We start from the raw sequence: 24626 nt of genomic DNA on the forward strand, positions 1-24626 counted from the left end.
TTAGTGTAGCTACTCCCGGTCACTCTTGGGTTACAACATTTGGGTGAAGTACCCTTTCCCATCCCTTCCTTTTCACTGTGTCTTTACTAGTGAAGTGAGTTTGTTCTCATCAACATGCATTTAATTTTTTTTCAATATCCATTTGATTACCATATATCTTTTGATTGGAAAATTGAATGTTAATATTGTGCTTTGCAAATGCAATTAACTTCAAGATGCAATGACTTTGAACAGCCTTTTCTCAACTGTTGAGGAGCAGTGTTTTTTTTGTGTGTGTGTGTGCAAATTGTTGAACCCTTTTCTTACTATAGAGTTGGTCTTCTATGTATAAATTTAATCAAAATGGACCTTAGTGGAGAATGGGACTGGGAGAGGGAGGAGGGGCAGGCGTGTAGGTGGGAGGGTAAGAATAGTGGTAAGAATCACTATATTCGTAAAGTTGTACTTAAGAAATACATGAAGTTTGTAGTCCTTATGTTTAAGTTTCTTCAGGGGAAAAAATATGTGTGTGGGGGGACATGCAGTGACAGGCAGTGCTGAGAGATCAGGAATGTACCTGAACCACAGCTTTTCACAATAAGAAAGATAAATCTATGACTTGGCCCACAATAAAAATGAGTCGAGGTACTTTGTCAAATTAAGAAACATATATATTGTTCTTAGCTTAGACTTGGTCCTGCTGTTTTGTCAGTGGCTGCTATTTTGCAAATCCTTTGTTCATTTCCTCGTGTTATTCATCTCTGTGGTTTGGTGACTTTCAAGAGTGCTAAATTTCATTTTCTATTCTATTGAGTTTTATTCTTTCATATTTTTGGTTATATTTATTTCTCTATTTCCAGTTATAGGATTCCATTAATAATTTCTTGTTCAGCTAATCTAGTTGTGTTATGTTGTGTTAAAATATTTGCAAGACTTGCAAGAATAGAGAAAATGTATTTCTCTTTCATTCCTGAAGTATACCTTCCTGGCTAAAATATTGTGGTATGGCAGGTTTTGTTTGTTCACAGAACACTGCACATGTCTTGCCCTTTTTTTTTTTTTTTTTTTTTTTTGTCCTCTGGTAGAGGACGTATCAGATATTAAACTGATAAGAACAGATACTACACTTGATCTTAGCCAAAAGGCCGAGAAGCGATCGCCATCTTTTTTAATCTGTAAATCTTGCGTTGAGAAATTTCACTCTAGTGGGATTCCTTTAACTGTGCCTTGACACTTAGCTCTTGCTATCTAAGACTTTCTTCTTTGTTAGCAGTTTGCCCGTAATGATTTGGAGAAGGTCTTTTTCTGCTTGAGTCTTCTTGGGATCCTTGCAGCTTCTTAGATACACATGTCCGTATCTCAAGCCTTGGGGAATTTTTAGCTATTATTTGATTTTATAGGTTTTCAGTACCTTTCCCCATCTCTCTCCTTCTGGATCCCCTAGAATGCAATGTTTGCTGTCATAATGTTACAAAATCTCAAAAGTAGGCTATCTTCTCCTTATATATGTATGTTGTCTGAGTGGCTTACTTCAAGAGGTCTGCCATCACGTTCAGAAAGCCACTCTTCTGCTTACTCTGTTGTCAAGCTGAGTTCCATTTTCTCCCATCGGTGACACTCCATAGCTTGACGACTTCTGTTCGGTTCCCTTTTAGGATTTGTCTTTCTTGAATTTATCATTTGTATCATGAATTGTTAGCTTTTTGATGAACTATCTTTATTCTTTTCTTTTTTAATTTTCCTTAGGAATTCCTTTTCAGGCATTTCATAGCTTGCCTTTTTGTCGAGGTCTGTTTCTGGAAAATTATAGTGTTCCTTGGAGATGTAATGCTTCCTCTGTCAGTTCCTACACTGACATCTGATCACTTGGCATAACAGCTAACTCTGTAAAAGAAATAGCTAAGGAAATCACTCTTCTAAGCTGACATCCCTATTTTTTTGGACATCCTTATCAATCTGAATGATGACTTCCTGTAAGCCAGAATTTCCATTTTTCATCTTTGATTCATGACCTAAGGCCAAGCTTAGCCTCCTGGAATGGAATCCCCAGCTTAGGCACCACCACTTAACAGGCAGATGAGGCCTTCTCAGAACTGCTGTGTGAACAGAAGAGGACGAATTCAATAAGCCAACAACAGACAACCACAGTAGTCAATGCTAATGTTATCACACATGGTAACACTATCTAGTGCATTTTTTTTTTTAAGAATGTGTGAATTTTCTGACGAATTGCTACCACCGTGTCTTCCTTGGAATGACACACAAGTGCCAACAAGAACACAGTATACCTGGATCTGAAAAGATCAAGAAAGGAATTTTCAAGGTAATAAAGGTTGAGTTTGGGGCCTCAGCATCAGCTGGTCCATCTCTGGGACCCACTAGCAAAGCAGTGGCCATTACCACTGAGCGCCTAACAATGAAAACTTGTTTGGGAGGAAGCGACCGAGTTCTCCTCGCACTGCTCCACATCATACTCTCCATCCCACACGCGCTGGAGACTCAGCCTTGCCCTCATTTCATCAAATATGAAGAAAATAGGGGCCTAGTTCTAAAGTTAATTGCACTGAATTCACAAATTTCCATTACACACCACGAAGTGTCATTTTAGTAGACAAACATCATAGGGTTCAGTAGTAAACAGTTCCAGAAAGTGTATCGTTAGTCCCCACCTGACGGCTGCAACCCCATATCAACCAGAGCCCTGGCCAGGAATATGCACCTGTATATACCATTTCCATTTCATCAATAAACTCTGCTATGTGACTCTGACCTGTAACAGCAGGAATTTCAATTCTCAGACTTACTTACTGTTGATTGGTGATGGGATATCTCTTCAGTGAGGCCATAATTATCCTCAAAAAGATGGATCTATTCTAGCTCTCATGTCAGGTCTTTTGCAAGTCTTGTATTATGATAGTCACTGCTGGGGACAACTTCAGATTTTCCCAAACACCTCAGTCTACGTGGTTATACACAGCTGTTATTGGGTCACCTCCAGCAATTACTGTGACGATAATGAACACCGTTAGTGTCAGTAATGAAAAATGTTGAATGTGGGTAGTGTGGGGAGCCAGATTTTTAAATGATCACTGACATAGGTGGGAAACAGGAAATTTAAAATGCAACATGAACATACTGTCTTTATGGATGCATTTGCAGGACACTCTCAGGCAATGCAGTTGATCCTGCCTATGTTTCTACACTTATTTGGCTTTCCCTAAAACAATATATAGAATTTTCTACCCAGTAAGAGGACTGGCCACCATCCTTCCAACAAAGAAAGATGTTATCACCATCTACTCATAGAAGAGAGCCACAGAAACCTCAAGGGTTGATGTATCCGGGTGTGGGCAACATCAATTCCTTCTCCAGTCATAGAATCACCTGAATGCTCTCTACTGTTGTTTTATAAGGTATGACAAGGATTTTATAACAGGAAAGGGAGCAAAGTAGGTAGTACATAATTTCTATATGTGAAGGTACAGTATATACTGTGCATATAATATTTTGGTCCACATGTTATTTAAAAATTCATTGTTTCTTTCTCCTTTCAACTTTGATTTGCAACACAAAGTTTCACAAGTCTTGGCTCTCTTCATGGGATGACAAATCCACCTCGAGTTTCAAATGACCTACAAGTTCCCATTAGGGAAGAGACAGGGAGTTTATTTCCTATAAATAACGCAGTTTTGTCCTTGTAAAACCAATTTTTGTATTACTGCATCATTTAGCTATTATGATGATTGTATCATAACATGATAATGAGTATTTCCAGTGTCAATAGCAACAGGCCTGGACCGCTGAAGTCACAGGAAAAACGACCTGAAAGCATTCAAACTGTCCATAGCTGATTGTCAGATCAAAGAGTTTGATGGGCTATAAATATTTCAAAGTATTTACTAATTACCTTGCAAATTTTTTTTTTTTAAAAGGAATACTTGTGATGTTGCTGATAGCTGTAGCAGGCTGGGAAGGAGACTTTTTCAAAATATTTGTGTTCTGACCACAGGTTTTGGAGGAACTCCACAGTTTCTTTTTAAAACTCTAGGAATGCCTGTATGGGAATAAAAGAAAATACGGTCATCTGGGAAAAATCAGCACGGGCTGAATCCAGAGAGGAATAACTCAAACTAGGTCACTTGGCTAATAGTGTGAGGGCAACCTGCATTATTTTCTTTGAGGGGCGGAATCAGCTGAAAATGTGCTTAACAAAAGACACGGAATTTACCTCGCGAGCCTTTGAAGGCATCTGAGGTTGGTCACGTGGGAAGGCACGGGCACTGAAATGCTGCTGCCATTCTTCTCCCGTTGTGGTCCGAGAGCACAGAGCCAAGCTGAAGGGATGGAAGCCATGTCAACCAACTGAAGCTACTGGAATCCTGCCATCTTCCAGACACTGTGTGAAGCTACTTTAAAAAGCTCATAAAAAGATGAAAAGATAAATGTGCTGTAACATTTTCAGAAAAAGCCATGCATGGGTTTTCTTCCATGAGCCTTCTGAGGACCCCTAGTTTATATGGAATTTGAAAAAAAGAATTGTACCAAAAATTCTCATAATTGCACTTCCCATGCACTTTTTCCGGTATCCTTGCATAAGAGATTTTGAAGGGATTTACATAGGTAGTAATACTACGCCCATCAATGAATCCATAGACTGATTGAAGCTTTGAGTTCTAGAATCTAATATGAAATCAGAAAAACCTCAAGAATAATTTTTCTATTATTTAACAGTGTAATCTGTAATTCTGTGTGGTAAGAAATCTATACAGGAGCAGATATTTAAAAGGCAAACATGTTTATTGGATTAAAACCATCTTTCTACTTGGTGTACTCTGGGGTAAACAGCCTGACATTGAAATTTTGTGAAACAAAGTGCAAAGGTTTACAATCAAATTAACTGAGCTAAAAAGTCCATCTAATTACCACTGTATGAGTCCTTCTCAAAGAAAAGAATGAGATTTAGGAAGTACTTCTCAACTCAGAAAGATAACTACATATTTATTTTTTTAAAGCTTTTATTTAATGAATATAAATTTCCAAAGTACAGCTTATGGATTACAATGGCTTCCCCCCCATAACGTCCCTCCCACCCGCAACCCTCCCCTTTCCCACTCCCTCTCCCCTTCCATTCACATCAAGATTCATTTTCGATTCTCTTTATATACAGAAGATCAGTTTAGCATACATTAAGTAAAGATTTCAACAGTTTGCTCCCACACAGAAACATAAAGTGAAAAATACTGTTTGAGTACTAGTTATAGCATTAAATCTCAATGTACAGCACACTAAGGACAAAGATCCTACATGAGGAGTAAGTGCACAGTGACTCCTGTTGTTGACTTAACAAATTGACACTCTTGTTTATGGCATCAGTAATCACCCTAGGCTCTTGTCATGAGCTGCCAAGGCTATGGAAGCCCCCTGAGTTCACTGACTCTGATCATATTTAGACAAGGCCATGGTCAAAGTGGAAGTTCTCTCCTCCCTTCAGAGAAAGGTACCTCCTTCTCTGATGACCTGTTCTTTCCACTGGGATCTCACTCGTGGAGATCTTTCATTAAGGTTTTTTTTTTTTTTTCCCCAGAGTGTCTTGGCTTTCCATGCCTGAAATACTCTCATGGGCTTTTCAGCCAGATCCGCATGCCTTAAGGGCTGATTCTGAGGCCAGAGTGCAGTTTAGGACATCCGTCATTCTATGGGTCTGTTGTGTATCTCACTTCAATAGTAAGTATGACATTTTACGTGCTCAACATGGTGTCACAGTTTTTATAACTGAGTTTTATAACAGAGGTTGCTATTCACTGGGATGCCACAGATTGTCAGTGAATTTCTCTGGTAGAACACAAGCAGTGTGGGAAGGACTTTGTTGATTCTACAAATAGTAGAAAGGCTCTGAATAGTAAGTACATGGCATTGGATGACAGGCTACTGCAGAACTTAATACACACACACGCACATTTAGATAATCAAGTAATCTATTTTAAATTCCTTAGAATCTGAAAGATCATTATCAAGGGGTCTCCCTGAAGAACAAATGGCTTAAGTACAGAAATGAGAAGCAAGCAAGCACAGGGCATGTTCAGAGGACCATTAATAAATTAGTCAGAGGGTTATTTATGACTAGGGAGTAAGGGGGGAACAGTGTAAAGAAGGTTGTCATATGAAAATGAACAGGGCCAGCACTGTGGCATTGCAGGTAAAGCTGCCATGTGCGACACTGGCGTCCTATAGGCATAGCTGTGCAAGCCCATTTTTCTCTACTTCTGATCCAGATACCTGCTTATGTACCAGGAAAAGCAGTGACAAGACTGGTTTCTATTCTCCCTTTCTTCTCACTTCCTTCTATCATGCATAATTTGTATCTTCATATTTTTGGAAAAAACTCAGAAAATTAAATAAACATTACCTTGAATTAACATCAACTATTGCTTGGCCAATAATATAATTAAGTATGCCTATAAAAGCATCTAATATTAGGTCCATTAGGATTCTGATGCAATACAATTAAAAAAAAACATGATGAAATGAGATACTGTCCTCAAGAATAAGATAGAATAAAAACTAAAAACATGGAGCATTTAGAAATACAGATCAAACAAATGCATTTAAAATCACTTAAAATTTTCCAGAAACTATTAAACATGATAGGTGTATTTAAAATATTTATAATACAACTTAAATTACAAGTAAAAAATTTTACACTTTATGACTGTTTAGACACAATAAGCCCAGTTCAAGAGAATACAGTGAAAGGGAATATAAATCTGAATAAAATACTTAATTATAGCACACAGAGACAAGATTGGAATGTTGTCAGATTTTAAAAGTCAAGGAGAAGGCTTCAATTGAGACTTTAGAAATGGTGAAATGGGCAACATGGTAAATATCTTAACCATCTCTCCCAAGTAATCCTCAAATTAAAATTATTTTTAAAGCAGTCATTTAAAATTTCTGGAATTTGTCCTGAGAGTATACAGCACATGGTAAATATCATTCCATAAAATCTAATACCTGTTGGTAAGAACTGAAAGATTGCGTATTGAACCCTATCTCCTCTCCTCTCTCATTCCTCACATCTGTCTTCTGGCAGTTCTACTCTCTGCAGAGCATCCAAGAGCAGCGAGCTCTGCCTTCCTTTTCATCGTGAAGCCCTGTGTATCCTGAAGATCTGTTCCTGGCTGGCACAGCCGAGAGGACTAGTATCTCTTTCTCCCACATGATGTCACTCCCCCTCTTCGTGGAGGAACGACACAGGACCCTGCGCTGTTCTTTTGTCTGCTCGGCCCTCCCCAGGTTTGCTGCTGGTTCTTCCCGGGTTGGCTACCGACCCTTCCACCTCCGTGGAAGGGCGGTTCCCCCTGCCACATTCCCCACTTCCGCGGGGGAGCGGCACACCGCCAGCCGGCTCTCTCGGGGGCTGCACAGGTGTTCCCTCAGATGTTCCTGGTGCATGCCGTCTCTCTCCTCCTTTATAGTCCTCCTCCGCCAATCCCAACTCGGCTGCCCACATGCCGAGTACGCTGCTCTCCTCCAATCAGGAGCAGAATCAGCTCCTGGAGGTCATCACTCAAGTTGGCAAGAGGCAGCTGCGTAGAAGCTGTTTTCTCCTCTCCCAGCGCCATATTGTGGGAGAGCAGATGCATAGAATAAGTCTTAATTCCAGTAACTCAGTCCAGTCCGAGTTGCTCCCCACAGATCCCCCTTTCTTTTTATTTTTGGCGTTGATACGCGCCTGTCTTCGGTGCCCCGCGGCACACACTCTGCTCTGCTTGCTAGAGTTGCCCACAGGTGCTTACAAGTCCTATCAATCAGGCAAACCAAATCCGGGTCCTCTCTTCGCCATGTTGTGAGGAGGTTTTTAGGCGCTGATGCGTGCCTGTGTTCGGTGCCCTGCAGCGCATGCTCTACTCTGCTAGAACTGCCTGCAGGTGCTTACAAGTCCTACCAATCAGGCAAACCGAATCCAAGCCCTCTCATTGCCGTATTGTGGGGAGACTTATTGGTGTTGATAACGTGCCTGTCTTCGGTGACCTGCGGCTCATACTCTGGTCGAGCCGCCTGCTGGTGCTTACCGCCTTACTAATCAGGCAGACCGAATCCAAGCCTTCTCATTGCGGTATTGCGGGAGACTTATTGATGTTAATTCGTGCCTGTCTTCGGTGACCTGCGGCGCATAAACTGCTAGCCGCCTGCAGGTGCTCACTACCTCCCTAATCAGGCAGACCGAATCCAAGCTCTCTCATTGCCATGTTGTGGGGAGGCCTTATTTTTCTCTATTTCCCTATCTCCGGGCATTCCTATTTCTCCTATTTTACTTCTATCTACCAGCATTCCTATTTCTCTCATTTTACTTCTAAACTTCTGTTTCTCTTATCCCTGCGGCTTCCCGGCGCCCGCCCCGAGGCTGCTTCTCGGCGGCTTCCCAGCTCTGAGCCGCTTCAGCCCGCGCTTCTCCCATCTGCTGGCTTCCCGGCTTTGCGCGGCTTGGCTTCGCGCACTCCGCGGTCTCCACGCCCTTCACATCAGCACCACGGCCTCGCGCCAGCCCCACGTTCCCTATCTATTCACGCCCCGTGCTCTCTCTGCACATGGCGGCTTCCGCGAGTCACACAGCCCCAGCTCACGTTTCCGCCACCACCGGCATTCAGTCCAAGTTCCCTGGACTAACCTGGCGAATTCCAACCTGGCAGCCCACGTCTCTGCCTCTGGTTCCAGATCTTCGCCTCTTGCTCCCCAGGCTGACTTGAATTCCAAGCTGGCTTACGTCTCCGCCTCGGCCTGCACTCGCGGCTTCATCCTCCCTAACATTTTTCTCTACCCGGTATGTTTCCCTAAGTTTTCTTCCAACAATATTCCCCTCTCATTTCTCCTGGCCTCTCCCCACAGTCCGTGGTGTTCCTTCTAGGTTTCACTTTTACTTTCAAGCTGCAGTCCGCATCTGAGTCTAAGTTTCTTCTTGCTTTCACTTTAAATCCTAACTTCTTTCCCACAGTCCATATCCGAGTCTATGCCTAGGCTTTCGATAGCTTCTTCTGGCACCTTTCTCGTCCGGCTTTTCCCTAGGCTGTTTGCTAGTCTCTCTCTCTGGTATTTTCCCATTTCTTCCCGTTTCTTCCCTCCTAAGCTTCCTATCCAAGTCACAGCACCATTATGTCGCTCCCCCTCTTCATGGAGGAACGACACTAAACCCTGCCTAGGCTTCATATCCGAGTCACGGCACCATTATGTCACTCCCCCTCTTCGTGGAGGAACGACACAGGACCCTGCGCTGTTCTTTTGTCTGCTCGGCCCTCCCCGGGTTTGCTGGTTCTTCCCGGGTTGGCTACCGACCCTTCCACCTCCGTGGAAGGGCGGTTCCCCCTGCCACATTCCCCACTTCCGCGGGGGAGCGGCACACCGCCAGCCGGCTCTCTCGGGGGCTGCACAGGTGTTCCCTCAGATGTTCCTGGTGCATGCCGTCTCTCTCCTCCTTTATAGTCCTCCTCCGCCAATCCCAACTCGGCTGCCCACACGCCGAGTACGCTGCTCTCCTCCAATCAGGAGCAGAATCAGCTCCTGGAGGTCATCACTCAAGTTGGCAAGAGGCAGCTGCGTAGAAGCTGTTTTCTCCTCTCCCAGCGCCATATTGTGGGAGAGCAGATGCATAGAATAAGTCTTAATTCCAGTAACTCAGTCCAGTCCGAGTTGCTCCCCACAATGACCTCTATTTATAGAAGATTTCTTCCGGGTAGGATGGGCCAATGATAATGGTATCTTGATAGTTCCATGACAGCTCATTTACAGCACAAATGTTCCAAACATAAAGGGGCAAGCTGAGGAAAGCAGGATCTATCACCCCCAGCGCTGAGAGCTCTGGTATCGTTCTTGTCTTTGCCCCTAGATCTGGTGCAGTGGCAGCTCCACGATCCTAGTAGCAGCACGTGAAAGGGCAGAGCAGCAGGGATTTAACAGAGAACCGTAAGTGGAAAGAGCCAAGAAGAACCCTCCTCAGACAGCCTTCAAGGTAGGAGCCAACAGGAGTCATCAGAGCAGGACCACGGGGAGACATGAAGCACTCCCCAAGCAATGCGTGAACCTGGCGAGCCAGGAAGGAAGCCTCACTGGGACTGAGTACTCTAACCCAATCTCCGGGCAAACACTGAGTGGAGAGTAAACATCCCCACCCCAGAACAATGACGAGGAACCTAGGCTTCAAAATAAAATGAGGTGGGCACTTGGTGTATTTGTTAAGATACTGCTTGGAATGAGTGCCTGGGTCCAATTCCTGGCACTGCTCTTCTCTCTTCCCACCAATGCAGACTTTGGGAGGTAACAGTGTTGGCTCCAGACCTAGGGAGATCTCAGTTGCATTCTTAGTTACGGGCTTCAGATTGACCCAGGCCTGGCTCCTGTGAGACCCTCAGGATAAACCAGTGGATGTGACTTGGTTCATTCTCCCCCCACACACATACTTCAAATGAGGAAAACACCACAATATGCACCCCTGACTATCCAGAAAAATCTGTGTATGTCCAACACTGTGCTCTCTCAGGAATGACTGGAGAGGGAAAATCCAGATTTCTCTTCCCTGGCAGAATGCAAATCAATAATGTTAACTCTGTGCTGCAACAGTCATGTGAAAGCCATGCAACCATGCAAGAGTAAATTATGAACTTCTAACCAGCTAAGCTGGCATCAACACAGCCTTTGGCCAACCAGTGACTTGTGTTGACTATAAGGCAAGCTCCAGATAGCCAGGTCAGAGAAAAGGACAACATCTGGGCTGGGGCCTCAAAAACTGCAGAGTGCAGGGGACATGCATGTCACAGCATTCAAGTCTCTACATCAACAACTGACCAGCATGCAACATAAACTCAGCTGCGGAAACCAGGGTGTACAGGGCCACAAAAAATAATTTTCACTAGAAAATAATGAGATATTTATATGCATATGTGTTTTACAAATATTTCTTTAAAACTAAAGGAAACCACGCAAAAAGAATTACAGACAGTTTTTATATTGATCTTCTCTACTTGATGAGGCATTGTTAATGAGATGGAAATTGTAAAAGCAATCAAACACAAATTTGAGCTGCAAACGAATCATTGAGTAAAGATGGGATACCATTAAGTATAGCAATAAACATATAAACAGAATTCCAGGGTGATGAGGAGACAAAGAAGCATAAAAAATGTTTGAAGAGATAAAGGCTTAAAACTCCCCACATTATGGGGCCAGAATTGTGTCAAGTTGCTGCCTACAATGCCGGCATCCCATATGGGCACTGTTTTAACTCCCAGCTGTCAAACTTCCAAGCCTGCTCCCAGGTAACACTGAAAGATGACCTAAGTCCTTGGGCCCCTACATGCACATAGGAGACCAAGACAAAGTTCTTGGCTGACGGTTTCAGCCTGGCCCATTGTGGCTATCTGGGGAGTGAACTAGAAGATGGAAGATCTCTGTCTCTCCCTCTTTTTCTGCAACTCTGGCTTTCAAATAAATAAATCCATCCCCCAAATATCACCAAATTTGATGAAAAACCTCAATCTATCTCCCTGTGCAAGATCAATGAAGTACAGGTAGGATAAAATCAAATAGAACATCCTGAAATCAGTTTGAGAGTACAAAAAATCATCATTTAAAAGCAAACCTTAGGTTGGAATTTGAAGACATTGCTGTTACTGCTAAGAGACATGGGATTTTCTTCTGGGTAATCAAATTATTTGAGATGTAGCTTGTGGGGATGCTTTTCCTAGTCTATGAATAATCTAGAAACCACAAAACTGTGCACTTTAAATAGGTGACTTTATAACATCTAAGTTATATCTTTTAAAAGGCAAACCTCAAGAAAACAGTACTTAGAATTGGAAAAAAAAATAAGGCTCAAGATAGAGAAAATGGGCAAGAGATGGTATTTTAAAAGATACTAACAGATAATTACACTCATCTTCAGACTGTGAAATCTCATTGTACTTCAACAAATATAAAAACACAGTAAATGCTTACACTGTAGCAAGACTACAGAACATCAACAAAAATGATAACATTTTATTTGACTTACTAGCGAAAAGAGGAAAAGACAGATCATTTACTAAGTACTGGTAAACTGCTCAATTACTTACAGCAGTAAAAATCCAAAGTGTGAATTTCTAAGAAATTATAGGAATTTAAAAATTAAAACCAGAAGATAATGAAATCTTAATGTTGAGTTTAGGTAATTTGATTTTTGAAAGAAATTTAAAGCTTAAAATTATTGAAGGGTAGGAAGAAATACTAACATAATGAATTGTTTCTCAATGACATGCTTATGTGCATTGGTGTGCCACAAATTGGCTTCAAGTTTTCCACAGATATCACTGGTTTTAATATGCTTTTGTTAATAAAAATAATGCAATGAGTTTGACATTCAAACCTACATATTCCAAAGGGGAGACTGACAACAAATTGACTACAAAGAGGTAATCCCTAAACCCTTGGAATACCTTTGGGTTATGAACATCTCTGATCCCAGTGATGGTAGATAACTTTATCAGCCAACTCCAAGGTAGGAGTGAGGACATATCCTGCAAATCTGAAGGAATTCTCTGGAAAGAGAAGGAATGGTCTTTGCACAGCTGGGTCTGTGAATACCACGGTAGCAGTATAGCGTCTGGGCATGGCTAGAAATTCTACTGCAAAGGTCAGATACACAGGGTGTCCATGCCTATGTGATTGGCCCTTGTCAGAAACCTGGAACCCCAAGGCCCAGGTGAGCTTCTCTGGGTGGCAACTCAATGGGCTTGCTGTGACGCTTCACGGTGAGGTGAAACACAACTTCTGAGAAACACTCAAGGAGCAAACGGACTCTGAAGAGGAAGGCGGAACAAGGCGGCAGTGAGGTCAGATGCTCTGCTGATTATCTTTCCCTACAAATATCAACGTGGATGGTTATTTACAGAAGAATCGATCATTGCAAGAGCTCAGAAAGCCAGGCGAGAGATCGCAGTAACTGCTTTATAGTACGACAATAAGGGAAAAAGTATTGAAGAGAGGCAGAAAGCAGAGCGTTGCCTACCTTGCCTTTCCCCAAGCTCCAAGCGACACAGCACGGAGCTCCTGCTTGGAGGAAGGAGAGGTATGCAAATGGAGACCTTAGATTCATAAACAACTATCATGCCCACTGCGGTGGAACTCAGTACTGGGAAGAATCCCACGCCTCTTATCCCCCTGTCAGAGCCACGGGCCCTGCCCCAGTGCAGGAGCAGACCCACGGTCTCGGTGGTACTCACAGATCTGTTGAGTCTTCAAAAGTTCATGGAAAATGCCTATTATGAAAACCCATGCATAGGTTTCAAATTTTAGCACCAGAATAAATTTATCATTTAGTTTACATTTTCCATGAACGTTTCTGTTTAAATATTTATTTATTTGGAAGGTAGAATTATGGAGAAAGAAAGGCAGAGGCACAGAGAGTGATGTCTTCCATCCGCTGGTTCACTCCCCAAATGGCTTCAATGGAAGACTGAAGCCAGAAGCCAGGGGCTGCATCCAGGTCTCTCACAAGCATCCAGGGGCCTAACGACTTGGGCATCTTCCACTGCTGTCCCAGGTGTGTTACAAGGGAGCGAAGATGGAAGTAGATCGGCCAGCACTTGCATTGCCACTCGTATGGGATGCCGGTGCTGCAGATGGCAGCTTAACCTGCTAGGCCACAGGCCCCACCCATAAACATTTTGTTAAGATTTATTTGAAAGGCCAGTGCTGCGGCGCAGTCAGAAAGCCGCCGGCTGCAGTGCTGGCATCCCATATGGGCACTGGTTCGAGACCCGGCTGCTCCACTTCCGATCCAGCTCTCTGCTATGGCCTGGGAAAGCAGAAGAAGATGGCTCCAGTCCTTGAGCCCCTGCACCTGCATGAGGAAACCCAGAAGAAGCTCCTGGCTCCTGGCTTCGGATGGGTGCAGCTCCAACCACTGCAGCCAATTGCGGAGGGAACCAACAGATGGGAGACCTCTTTCTGCCTCTCCTCTTTATGTCTAACTCTGACTTTCAAATAAATAAATCTTTAAAAAAATTTTTTATTTTTAAGGGAGAGAGAGAGGAAAAAAAGAAAGAATCCCAGCCACTGTTTCATTCCGCAAATGGCCATGCATGAACATTTTTTAAATACCCTCATACTCCATTCAGCATCACCTCCAGCCGGACACTGTGGTTCACAGACTGAGAATACTACAGTAATAAGCAAGCTGTTACCTTGCGGGTCTTGTCCCGCCTAATGCTGTGTGGGTCATAGTGGCGTGTTGGCCCCAAGTATGACCCAGCCTTGCAGCACTGGTGACCACATGACTGCCCACTCAATTCCTCTGCTACTACTGGGCATCACAACGAGGAAAGAGTCACTGTTTGCCTCGGGGTGGGGAGGGAAAGATGACAGAAGCAGGTGAAAGTCGGTAATTCAGGTTTCTAGGCCTGCTCCCTAAATGGTGAGGCCCAGGGCCAGACAGAATCCTGCAATCACTGAATACAGGCTGGTGACTCTGGACAAGGTCCCCAGGCCTGCCTTGGCCCCAGGCAGAGGCTTGAATAGACCAACTGCCCTTTTTAGGCACTCCTACTATCTATCCGGGACAACAGACCAAGTGTAGATTTGTAGCAAACCTGGGGCTGGAGCACCCTGTAGTGCTGAGACTCTAACAGTACACCGGCACAGGCTCACGGCCATCCTGGACTTGGGTACCATCTAGTGCTGAAATAGTGCAAGAACCACCGGCTCAGAGAAAAGCAGCTGCGTAGAATGTCTCGCGGGATTGGCACTAACAAAGCTAGATTATGATGACTGGAATACATGCTAACCCTTCAGTGTCTAGTCGTTCTCATTTGTCAAAAGAACTTTCTTAAGAACTCTGAGGGAACCAGGACCTCACTTAATGGACAATATAAGGTACCACAAGTAATTGATATGTAGGAACTTACAATTTAGAATAATTGTTTTAAGGAAATTAAACTTCAAAAACATCTTAATTTTCTCTGATAAAACTGGATTATAAAGATTAAAGTAATTCCTTTAAAAACTTTAGTATACTTTTCAATCCGTGAATTTATTTTCATTCAACAAAATGAAAACGTAATAAAAGGAATCAACAGCTGAATAGATCCAACAAAATAAACAATCAATGCGCTTAAAGACAGGCTACTTGAGATAGCAGCAACACAGTAACAGTGACCTTTTACATGCAACTTTCAGTATTGGGTAGCTCAGTTAGACAGTCAATCAAGAAACATCACTAGTCCAAATAAACCCAACAGACACAGCAGAACGTTCCACCCAGTACTACAGTGTACCCATTTTCCTCTACTGCACAGGAAATGTTCTCTGGGAAGATCATATGCCAGACCACAGAACAAGTCTCCGTAGGTTTTAAAAACTGAAACCATGCTGAGTATCTTTTCAGGCCACTATTAGCAAGAAATGAACGAGAAAGGCTTTGGAAACTATACAGATACATGGCAGTTGAACAACTTACTCTTGAACAACCACTGGATTAAGAAAGAAATCAAGGAGGGAATTTAAAAAATTCTTGATTCAAAATACAAACTACGTCCAAAATATCCACTCCAAAACATATACTAATTCATTTGATAACACTGCATGTGCATGGGCTGCTAGATTCAATGTTGTTAGAATGTCCACACTACACAAAGCAATCTCAAGATAAGTGCAATCCCTATCAAAACACCACAGACACTCTTCACAAGACTAGGGACAACAACCCTAACATCCCCATGGAACCCAAAGCAGCCAAGAATTGCCAAAGTTATTCCAAATAAAAACCTGTTGGTGCAACTGGTGCCATCTTCTCTGAAGTTTCATCTTCTGGGCGCGATCTGAGGCTCTGGCCCAGTCATCACCTTGTACAGTTAGTTCCGGCCTCTCCCAAATCTAGCCTGGCTTTCTAGAAGTCAGGTAACCAAATGGCTCAACCACAAATGTCAGCTCCACTCGCACCCTAACAGGATTCGCTGCTCCCACTTATCCCTGCGAGGCCAGGACAAGACCAGCTCTCCCATACAGGCCCTCTTTTCTGCTCTCTCCTTTCATCTGGCTAGCAGAGGGGAGGGAGTGTAGGGGGCAGGGTGGGTGGGCAATGCTGGAAACAGTGTACTACGTTAAAGAGAGATAGAAGAAATTAGTTGTGGTGTTCTGTTGCATAGAAGAGTACATACTGGTAAAGATAATGTACTGTGTATTTCTAAAAAGAGGATTGGGCATTTTTACCACCAACAAATGATGAATATTTGAGGATGGAGATACTGCTTGGCCTGGTTTGAAATTATACAATGTATACACGTATCAAAATATCACACTGCACCCCATAAATATGTATAATTTTTGTAATTTACCAATGATGCAAGGAAGCAATAAGAAAATCCAAATAGATAAAAAAAAAAAAAACAATAAAATAAACCAATTTAAAAATACTCCCACGAAGAAAATCTAATGGTTTCACTGGTTAATTCTTTCAAAAGATGACTGTAAATTTCAGGTGCCAGAAAAAAATGCCTACACTGATCAGGAAAGGTTCGGAGAGAGATATGATTTGCAGAGGAAACAGAAACAATTATGATCATCTAAACCACGATAGTGGCAGTTGGTTTGGGGAACAGGAATCACGTTCTGTAGGAGTTCAAGACGTGACACACTCAGAACTTCATGAGGATTACTGACGGGATAGGCTCCGTGATTATACCCAGTTTCCTTGCACAATGGGTCCAGTAGAGAATGGACTACAATAGCGTAGGAAAGGAAGGCTTGTGTGGGAAGGGTGGGCACTGTGCGGAAAGGGTCTCCAAGGAACAAGTCCGCCATGCTGGTGTAGATACATGCCAGATCTTCATATCCGGGATTTGATCACTCATTTTCAGACAGAGGTCATTCTGAGGCCCCTAACAGAGTAAGAGCAGCTTCAACCAAGAAGTGTTCCTGATTAACTGGCCACTCAGGCAGTTCCAGTTTTTATCTGTTTGCGCAGTGAGATGAAGGACCGAACGTGGCCCATCGCCATATGTCAGCGGCTCCTTCCCTCCTGACAAGATGGACACTGCCTGTTCTAAGAATCACCTGCTTGCACAGCCGTCTCTCCGGAAGCAAAGATGCCTCCCTTATTTCTCTGCGTCTCTGCCTTCTCTCTCCCAGAGGCCCTGCTCCAGGAAGCCTCCCTTGTGTATCAGTGGCAAGGAAAGAGTCCAAGCCCCACCCTGAGACAAACTGCAGACCTGGACTCCAGAGCCAGGCGTCTTGGCGTCCGAGAAGGCAAGGGTTCTTCTGGTAAGGAGGAGGAAGGCTGCTGGGTAGACGAGAGTTATTTAGGAATTAATCATTTCATTCAGATCAGGTTTATTAAGTCCTATTGTGGGAGGTTGAATGCGCTTAAGGAGCTCCCAGTCCTGTCTGCATTATACAAGCAAACCTTTGGCGTTTGTTGTGACTGTGGAATAGCACAGGGGAGCAAGGAGAAAGAGACCTGACACTCACAGAGGGAAGAAACAGGCTGTTAGTGCCTGGATTCCTATCCTAGGCCAGAACAATGAAGAGATGGTGAACACATCTGTGCCATGAAAAATTACTTCTAACCAAAAGATGCCATGGGGCCAGCTGGGACAAGGAAGAGCTGTGTACCTCTAAAGAGAAAGGAGGCAGCTTCCTTCTGTTATCAGTACACATCACGAGAAACATCTCATTGTCAGATCTGATCTTGTCACTTCACCTTATATCTTTCCCCCTTCAAAAAGAAGTATGGACATTCTGTTTCATATTTAAACATGTTTAATGTAATTATCTTTGGATCAGATCTAATCGGAAGTCATACAACTGAATTTTGGCAGTATCTTGTAAACCCACCAATCAAATGCCACATTGTTGGTCTTCATTTTCCACTGGGATAAAGAATAGAGTTTTTTTTCTTTTTTCCAGAGATGAGATTCATTCATATAAAAAAGGATAAACCACAGTCCTAACATCAAATGACCTGCAAGTTTTCTGCAATTCATTTTACAATTATTCTGTTGAAGGCCTTTTTAAAAAATTAAAGAATATGTGATGTTAATTGGGGAGGCCGCTCTCTATTGCCAATTACATCAGCACCGTGTGTTTATTCTTAGTGTATAATATTCACCAGATTTTCTAAAGCTCATGGAAAAGTTCTAAAGGAGGAAAAAAGGTCCAATCCTAATTAGAAGCGGGTTGATGAGAGGAATTACTTTACGGGGGATTAGCTATCCATATAGAAACAAAGGGCCAAGTTCTCACTCCTCCTCAGCTTCAAAAGGAGCTGCAAGCGAATGAGAGGAGTGAAGAGAAGGGACTGGAATCCGGCTCCACTTCTCATCTGTCTGAGGACACAGAAAGATGCGTGACTGCCCTGGGCCACATCATTCTAGTGGCAGAGTTGCCACCGCAAAGCCGGAACACGGCAAACTCCACTTGCAGCGCGCATCTGCAACTTTGAAGTCCAAATGTTCCTGTGCCGCCTCCAAAGTACCACCCACTGTTAATCATTTTCTCAGCGTTCCAAAGAATGCCTTTTTCATAGCTTGGCTCGGGAACTCTCTCCATGCATCTCGTATAAACCCTGTGTGGCTGTGTTAAGCGCCACTGATGTATCATCCTGTGCATTTGGAATTTCATAGTCTACATTTTACAGTATTATAAAATTCATGGCTTGTGTGTTGAAATACTATATGTAAATTGCTTAATCTTGCAAAATTGAAATGGTTTTATCATAGGAAGGCTGCACAGGAAGTGAATAAAAAAATTTTGGAAGGACTGATTTCAGGAGCTATGCCGAGTTCGTTTACAAAAATGTCATTTCTTCAGTAGAAATAATGCTTGTTTGGAATAAAAATATAGATAATACCATTGAAAACTGTCTTGATTGTCTCTCTATTGCACAAAGAAATATATATGAAGTTCTGAACAAGAAGAGCTTAAGACCAAGGAAAGCATTCTGGAAGTACTGCAGTTTTAAAGCAGTTTGCAGATCTATGTGTGAGGAGAGGGCACACACAAATTTTATGTTTCTGACAGGTGACAGAGAACACACACTTCAGATTAGTTTTCTCTTGAGAATTTTTCATTTAATTACCTTTTTAAGTTAATTCTTTCAAGTTTTTAAATTTAACAAATTTTCCCCTTGAGGAAATTCTTATGCTGAAGATGTCGTCATTACTGTAAGTGTCTATATTATTTCCAGGCTGCTGTGTGAATTCAGTATACATCAATGCCATTTGTTAGACATCTCTATATTGTACACTGTGTGAATTCAGTATAGCAAATTTGGTTTCCTAACAACTTTGATGTAAGATCAGGTACTTGTTAAATTTGCTTGCTGCTAGAAAGGAAAAAAAAAATCTCAAAATTATGAAAGGATATGCTTAATAGCCTACTATTTTCCAATTTAAAACTACATAGAAGTTATGACTGCCTTTGTGAGAAACAGTTAACCTCTAAGTAAGTGTTAAATAAATATTAAAAGTACCCTACTCCCAAGGGTACTTTTATATTCTTTATCTTTCTAGACTTGCCAATAGAATCATGCCAGATATGTTTATGGACTTTCTATTTTCACCTGGCTTATATTGTTACTTTCTCAGAGCTACATTTAATTTAATGCCTACAAATTACAAAGCAGAACAGAGATAACATGGTGCAATCAACTATTCCTCTCTCCAGGACTCTAATTTCTTCCATTTGAAAAGCACTGCATTACCTCTGTGCATCCGTGCCTTATGTGACTTATCCAGAAATTTCCTAGAGATGAAATTCCTGGATCAGAATTAAAATTCTAGGGCCGGCGCCGCGGCTCACTAGGCTAATCCTCCGCCTTGTGGCGCCGGCACACCGGGTTCTAGTCCCAGTCGGGGCGCCGGATTCTGTCCCAGTTGGCCCTCTTCCAGGGCAGCTCTCTGCTGTGGCCCAGGAGTGCAGTAGAGGATGGCCGAAGTGCTTGGGCCCTGCACCCCATGGGAGACCAGGAGAAGCACCTGGCTCCTGGCTTCGGATCAGTGCGGTGCGCTGGCCGCAGCGCAGCAGCCATTGGAAGGTGAACCAACAGCAAAGGAAGACCTTTCTTTCTTTCTCTCTCACTGTCCACTCTGCCTGTCAAAGATTAAAAAAAAAAATTCTGGCATTTATTATTCTTATATATGAGAATCTTCAAAAAATAAATAGAAAATGCATTTTATGCAAAAACAGGGCCACCATTATGGGTGGCCTAGGGGATAAATCCACTGCTGCTAGCATTCCGCTATGGGCACCAGTTCCAGTTCCAGGCGCTCCACCGCCCATCCAGCTCCCTGCCAATGGTCTGGGAAAGCAGCAGAAGCTCGCCAAGTGTCTGGGCCCCTGCCTCCCAAGGTGGAGACCCGGATAAAACTTTTCACATGGCCTGTCTCAGCCCTGGTCATGAGTCACTTGGGGAGTGAATTAGTGCATGGCAGATCTCTCCTTCCTCTCTCTCTCTCTCCCCGAATCCCAACAACTCCTCCCCTCCTCCCTCCCTGCTCTCTAACTCTGACTCTTTTTTTTTTTTTTTTTTTTTTGACAGGCAGAGTGAACAGTGTGAGAGAGAGACGGAGAGAAAGGTCTTCCTTTGCCGTTGGTTCACCCTCCAATGGCCGCCGCTGCAGCCGGCGCACCGCGCTGATCCGATGGCAGGAGCCAGGATCCAGGTGCTTTTCCTGGTCTCCCATGGGGTGCAGGGCCCAAGCACCTGGGCCATCCTCCACTGCACTCCCTGGCCATAGCAGAGAGCTGGCCTGGAAGAGGGGCAACCGGGACAGAATCCGGCGCCCCGACCGGGACTAGAACCCGGTGTGCCGGCACCGCAAGGTGGAGGATTAGCCTATTGAGTAACTCTGACTCTCAAATAAACAAGCCAATCTTTAAAAAACTGTACACCAATTTCAGTATTTCTTTTGCACTGAAACAAACTCATCTTTTAATTCTGTTTATTTACAAACTTTGTTATGTCCCCTCATGTGTCCCATTCTGCCTCACAAAATTAGTCCTTTTCCACCAGCAATGCATGAACAGGTGTACTTTCCCACTCCCAAGCAAGACTATATCCTTGAATATTTTCCTTTTTGCCACAAGGCTAACTAAACAATGTCAAGGCAGTTTTGCTTTTCAACATTTCAAGAAAGTGGGGTGCTGGAGCTGTGGCACAGGTTAACCCTCTGCCTATAGTGCTGGCATCCCATACGGGCACTGGTTCTAGTCCTGGCTGCTCCTCTTCCCATCCAGCTCTCTGCTGTGGCCTGGGAGAGCAGTAGAAGATGGCCCAAGTTCTTGGGCCCCTGCACACACATGGGAAACTGGGAGGAAGCATCTGGCTCCTGGCTTCAGATTGGTGCAGCTCGGGCCATTGCGGCCATTTGGGGAGTGAAGCAACAGAGGGAAGACCTTTCTCTCTCTCTCTCTCCCTCTCACTGTCTGTACCTCTCAAATAAATAAATAAAATCTTTAAAAAAAAAAAAAAACTACATGTTTGCGCTTATCTTTGTAAGTAGATACCCTTTGTCTTTCTCATTCTCTGAAGAGCATTCCATGAATAATGTCCTATGCGACATCACTGGGTCCCTAGGTAGTAAAACAGCAACAACGACAAAAAGCTTCTTGCTTATTATTTACGTAAGAAAGTATTTCCCCAGCTGATTATTACTCTTTACCATTTTTTCCAGTTTTTTTTTAAATGTATCAATCATAAAATTTTAATTCTTATATGGTGGAACAATACAAATAGATGCCTTTTATATGTCAATCACTATATCACACTTGTGAAAGGGATTACTGCCTCTTGTTTAATAAAAACCATCATATAGTTTCATTATTTTCATATATGAACATTAAGAAAGGTAATAGTTTAGAAAAATTAATACCAACAAGTTTTTCGGGTTAGTTGAGTTCTGAGTATAGGCATCAATATTTCTTTACTAGCCTAATATTCTTAATTATGTTCTGTCATAGATTAAAATTTCTCTCAGACTTCTAGTGGAGTCACTATTGTTTAATTTGCCTTCAACATTAACTTGAGAATTCTCTTTATGAGCATGTTTCTAAATGTATGAAATATACCAAAAATTTTTATTAATTGATACTTTCTGCTTTTCCCTTTTCCTGCCATGAGATAAAACCATCTATGTAGTAACAAACCTTTCTGAGTGCTTACTAAGTGACAGAGACTAAGATAAACAATGGACAAAGACCCTCAGTAGCGGAGACCAGAGCAGCTCTATAGTTCCACTTACGTTTCTGCCAGGTGAGAAACCAGAAGGAAGGGACTATCTGCCTGCCTACCTTTTTATTTTAACCTATTTTCTTCTCCTTGCCTCTCAACTTGATTGAATTGTGATTGAGTTGTTATGACATTATTTAGCCTTTATTGCAGAAAATATAGCATTACAAATAAAGGAGATATAAATAGAATGTCATAGCTTCAAAATAACGAACAGCCATGAAACACTTCTTAGTCTTGAGTTCACTATTAGATTTAAGGTTTATGTGTGCGGACATAAAAATATAATAGAACAACAACAGTAGCATGCCTCATTCTTTCTTTCTCACTTGGAACCCTGAGAATGTTTCACCATTACTTGTTAAAATACTGGGATTTTCAGGAAAAAAAAAAACTTTCTGAAATACAGTCATCCTTGTCATGAGAATGCTCCTCAATCAACAAGTGGCACAAATCATAAAATACACAGTGCTCCAGACCTTCTGGATTTGGTTTCTGAACGCATCCTTAACTGGCTTTGTGACTCGGGCAAGGTGCTTGATCTCTCTGTGTCAAATAGAGGATCTCGTCTTACCAATGAGGATAATGTGACACAGAGAGATGAAGAGATTCCCTACTTCTTTACCTCACATTGTCCAAGTTCGAACCATCGCTGGCACTCATTTAAGTGATCTTTGTAAGAAGGTATTTTTTTCTGATGAACCTGACAAGCAGCCACAATCCAGAGCCAAACACTGTGAAAGGGACTTCTAAGTATGGAACAAGGGGGTTGGGGGTACTACAGGCAGAACTCCATAGCATCCTGTGTACACCTTCAAAACACACGCCCTAACCTCGGGCTCCAATCCAATGATCCCTTGCTTCCAAAGACAGTGGAGGGAAGCCTTTCCTGTACCCCTATGAAGCAAGTGGAAGGAAGTGATGACCACGGCAATGGGCATCACAGACTCTGAAATAAAGCACGGAGCAAGCAGTTCTGCAGCCACTGCTTACCAGAAGGGAAGCTACTGCCGAATGACCACACCACATGCTGCCATCCTCCCCGGGCCTGTGCTTTCTGCCAGCCTGGAATGGGTGAGCCAGCCAGCACACAGATGTTGGTCAGGACTGGTGAAAATGCAATACCTGTGTTTTAGTGGAAAGGTGAATGTCTGCTGGCTGAGCCCAGTTCCCTACTCGTCCAGTTCCTCACATGTCTTTCAACAAACAGTGGGTCAAATCAAAAGGCCTCCCTCTCAAAGATAAGCAACATCCAGAAAGAAACCAGCATGCGATCTGTGCAAAGGTCAGACCAAAAACACACAATGCTGGGCTCCTTAAACCCAAGGATGTAGCATGGACAGGAAATGTCTCTATTTACTGTCTATTTATTAGACAAATAAAGTTATGTGTTTCAAACAGCAAATCAATCTTCTTGCATAATAACAAGTCAGTGCCTTCTTTTAATACTTGAAAAGCAATTCAGCATATTTCAAAAATAAAGGATACTCCAGTCAACAAGGTAAAGTAACATCCGAGAGAGATTCAGATTTATGTTTGAGCAGTCACCTTAGTAGGTAAGAAGAGCAGGAGCTATGCCTTAAATAAGTAAACCATGAAGGACAACCTTTTGTTATTTGAGTTTACTACATTCACAATGCAGAGCATGGCTTGTATTTGTTTCACTGATAAAAGCTTGATTTCTCTCACCTCTTGCCTTCTGTGAGTAAAAACCACATTTTACTCAGCAGCCTAGAGATGTAAGAGATGGCTGAAGAAAGCAGGTATGGTAACATGGACAATAGTTTTTTCTTATAAAACTGTATCACATAAAGTAAATATGATTATAAAAAGGATAGAAAAATCCAGCACATTAAATATGATGTATCTGAGGACAGTAATAGAATGAATTTTTAAAAAACTGACTCAAGGATTATACAAAAAAATCTCCAAATAAAATACTTGAATATGTGGAGGAACTAATGCTCAGAGTTTCAAGAAACTACAAGTAACAGAACTCTGAGACATAAATAATGAAAGAAGTCAAGCACTCATAGAGAACTAATCACACTTAACCTTTGTATACCCAGTGTTTAATATATTCTTTATACAAATCTCTCTAGACTCGAGAATGCTTAAGAATTTTTACAGTAAGGATATTGTACTCCAAAGCCTATTAGTGTAAAATCATTGCAAATTTTTGTTTCAACCAAATTCTCACTCACTATACACAAGAACTGTATAATTTTTAATTATTTAAGAACCCAGGAATATATTGTTGAATGATGATCTTTGGAAAACTGTCCACCAAAAACTTTAGCCCACTCCAGAGTTACAGAAATGATATGTGAGCTTTGACTGTGAACACCCAATGTATTTAAATGTAAAGCTAAACCACAGTATTATTTTTATGGAACAG

General features: G+C 42.4%; 1 long non-coding RNA gene and 1 pseudogene across 1 annotated transcript in view; both read right to left on the reverse strand.

Annotated features, from left to right (window-relative positions):
* Window positions 1-1028: 1028 nt before the first annotated feature.
* LOC127490887 (U2 spliceosomal RNA) lies at window positions 1029-1136 on the reverse strand (annotated as a pseudogene).
* A 2750-nt stretch (window positions 1137-3886) lies between these two features.
* The window catches only part of LOC149126044 (uncharacterized), a 107860-nt gene continuing 87120 nt past the window's right edge, over window positions 3887-24626 (reverse strand). The window contains exons 2-3 of the long non-coding RNA XR_016236053.1: window positions 4208-4313; window positions 3887-4033 (exon numbers count right to left, since the gene is read on the reverse strand). This is a non-coding gene — a long non-coding RNA (uncharacterized LOC149126044). The remainder of the gene's footprint in view (window positions 4034-4207; window positions 4314-24626) is intronic.

The sequence above is a fragment of the Oryctolagus cuniculus genome, chromosome 6, assembly GCF_051225735.1.
Source record: "Oryctolagus cuniculus isolate XC-2025 breed Fujian yellow rabbit chromosome 6, ASM5122573v1, whole genome shotgun sequence".
NCBI classification, from domain to species: domain Eukaryota; kingdom Metazoa; phylum Chordata; class Mammalia; order Lagomorpha; family Leporidae; genus Oryctolagus; species Oryctolagus cuniculus.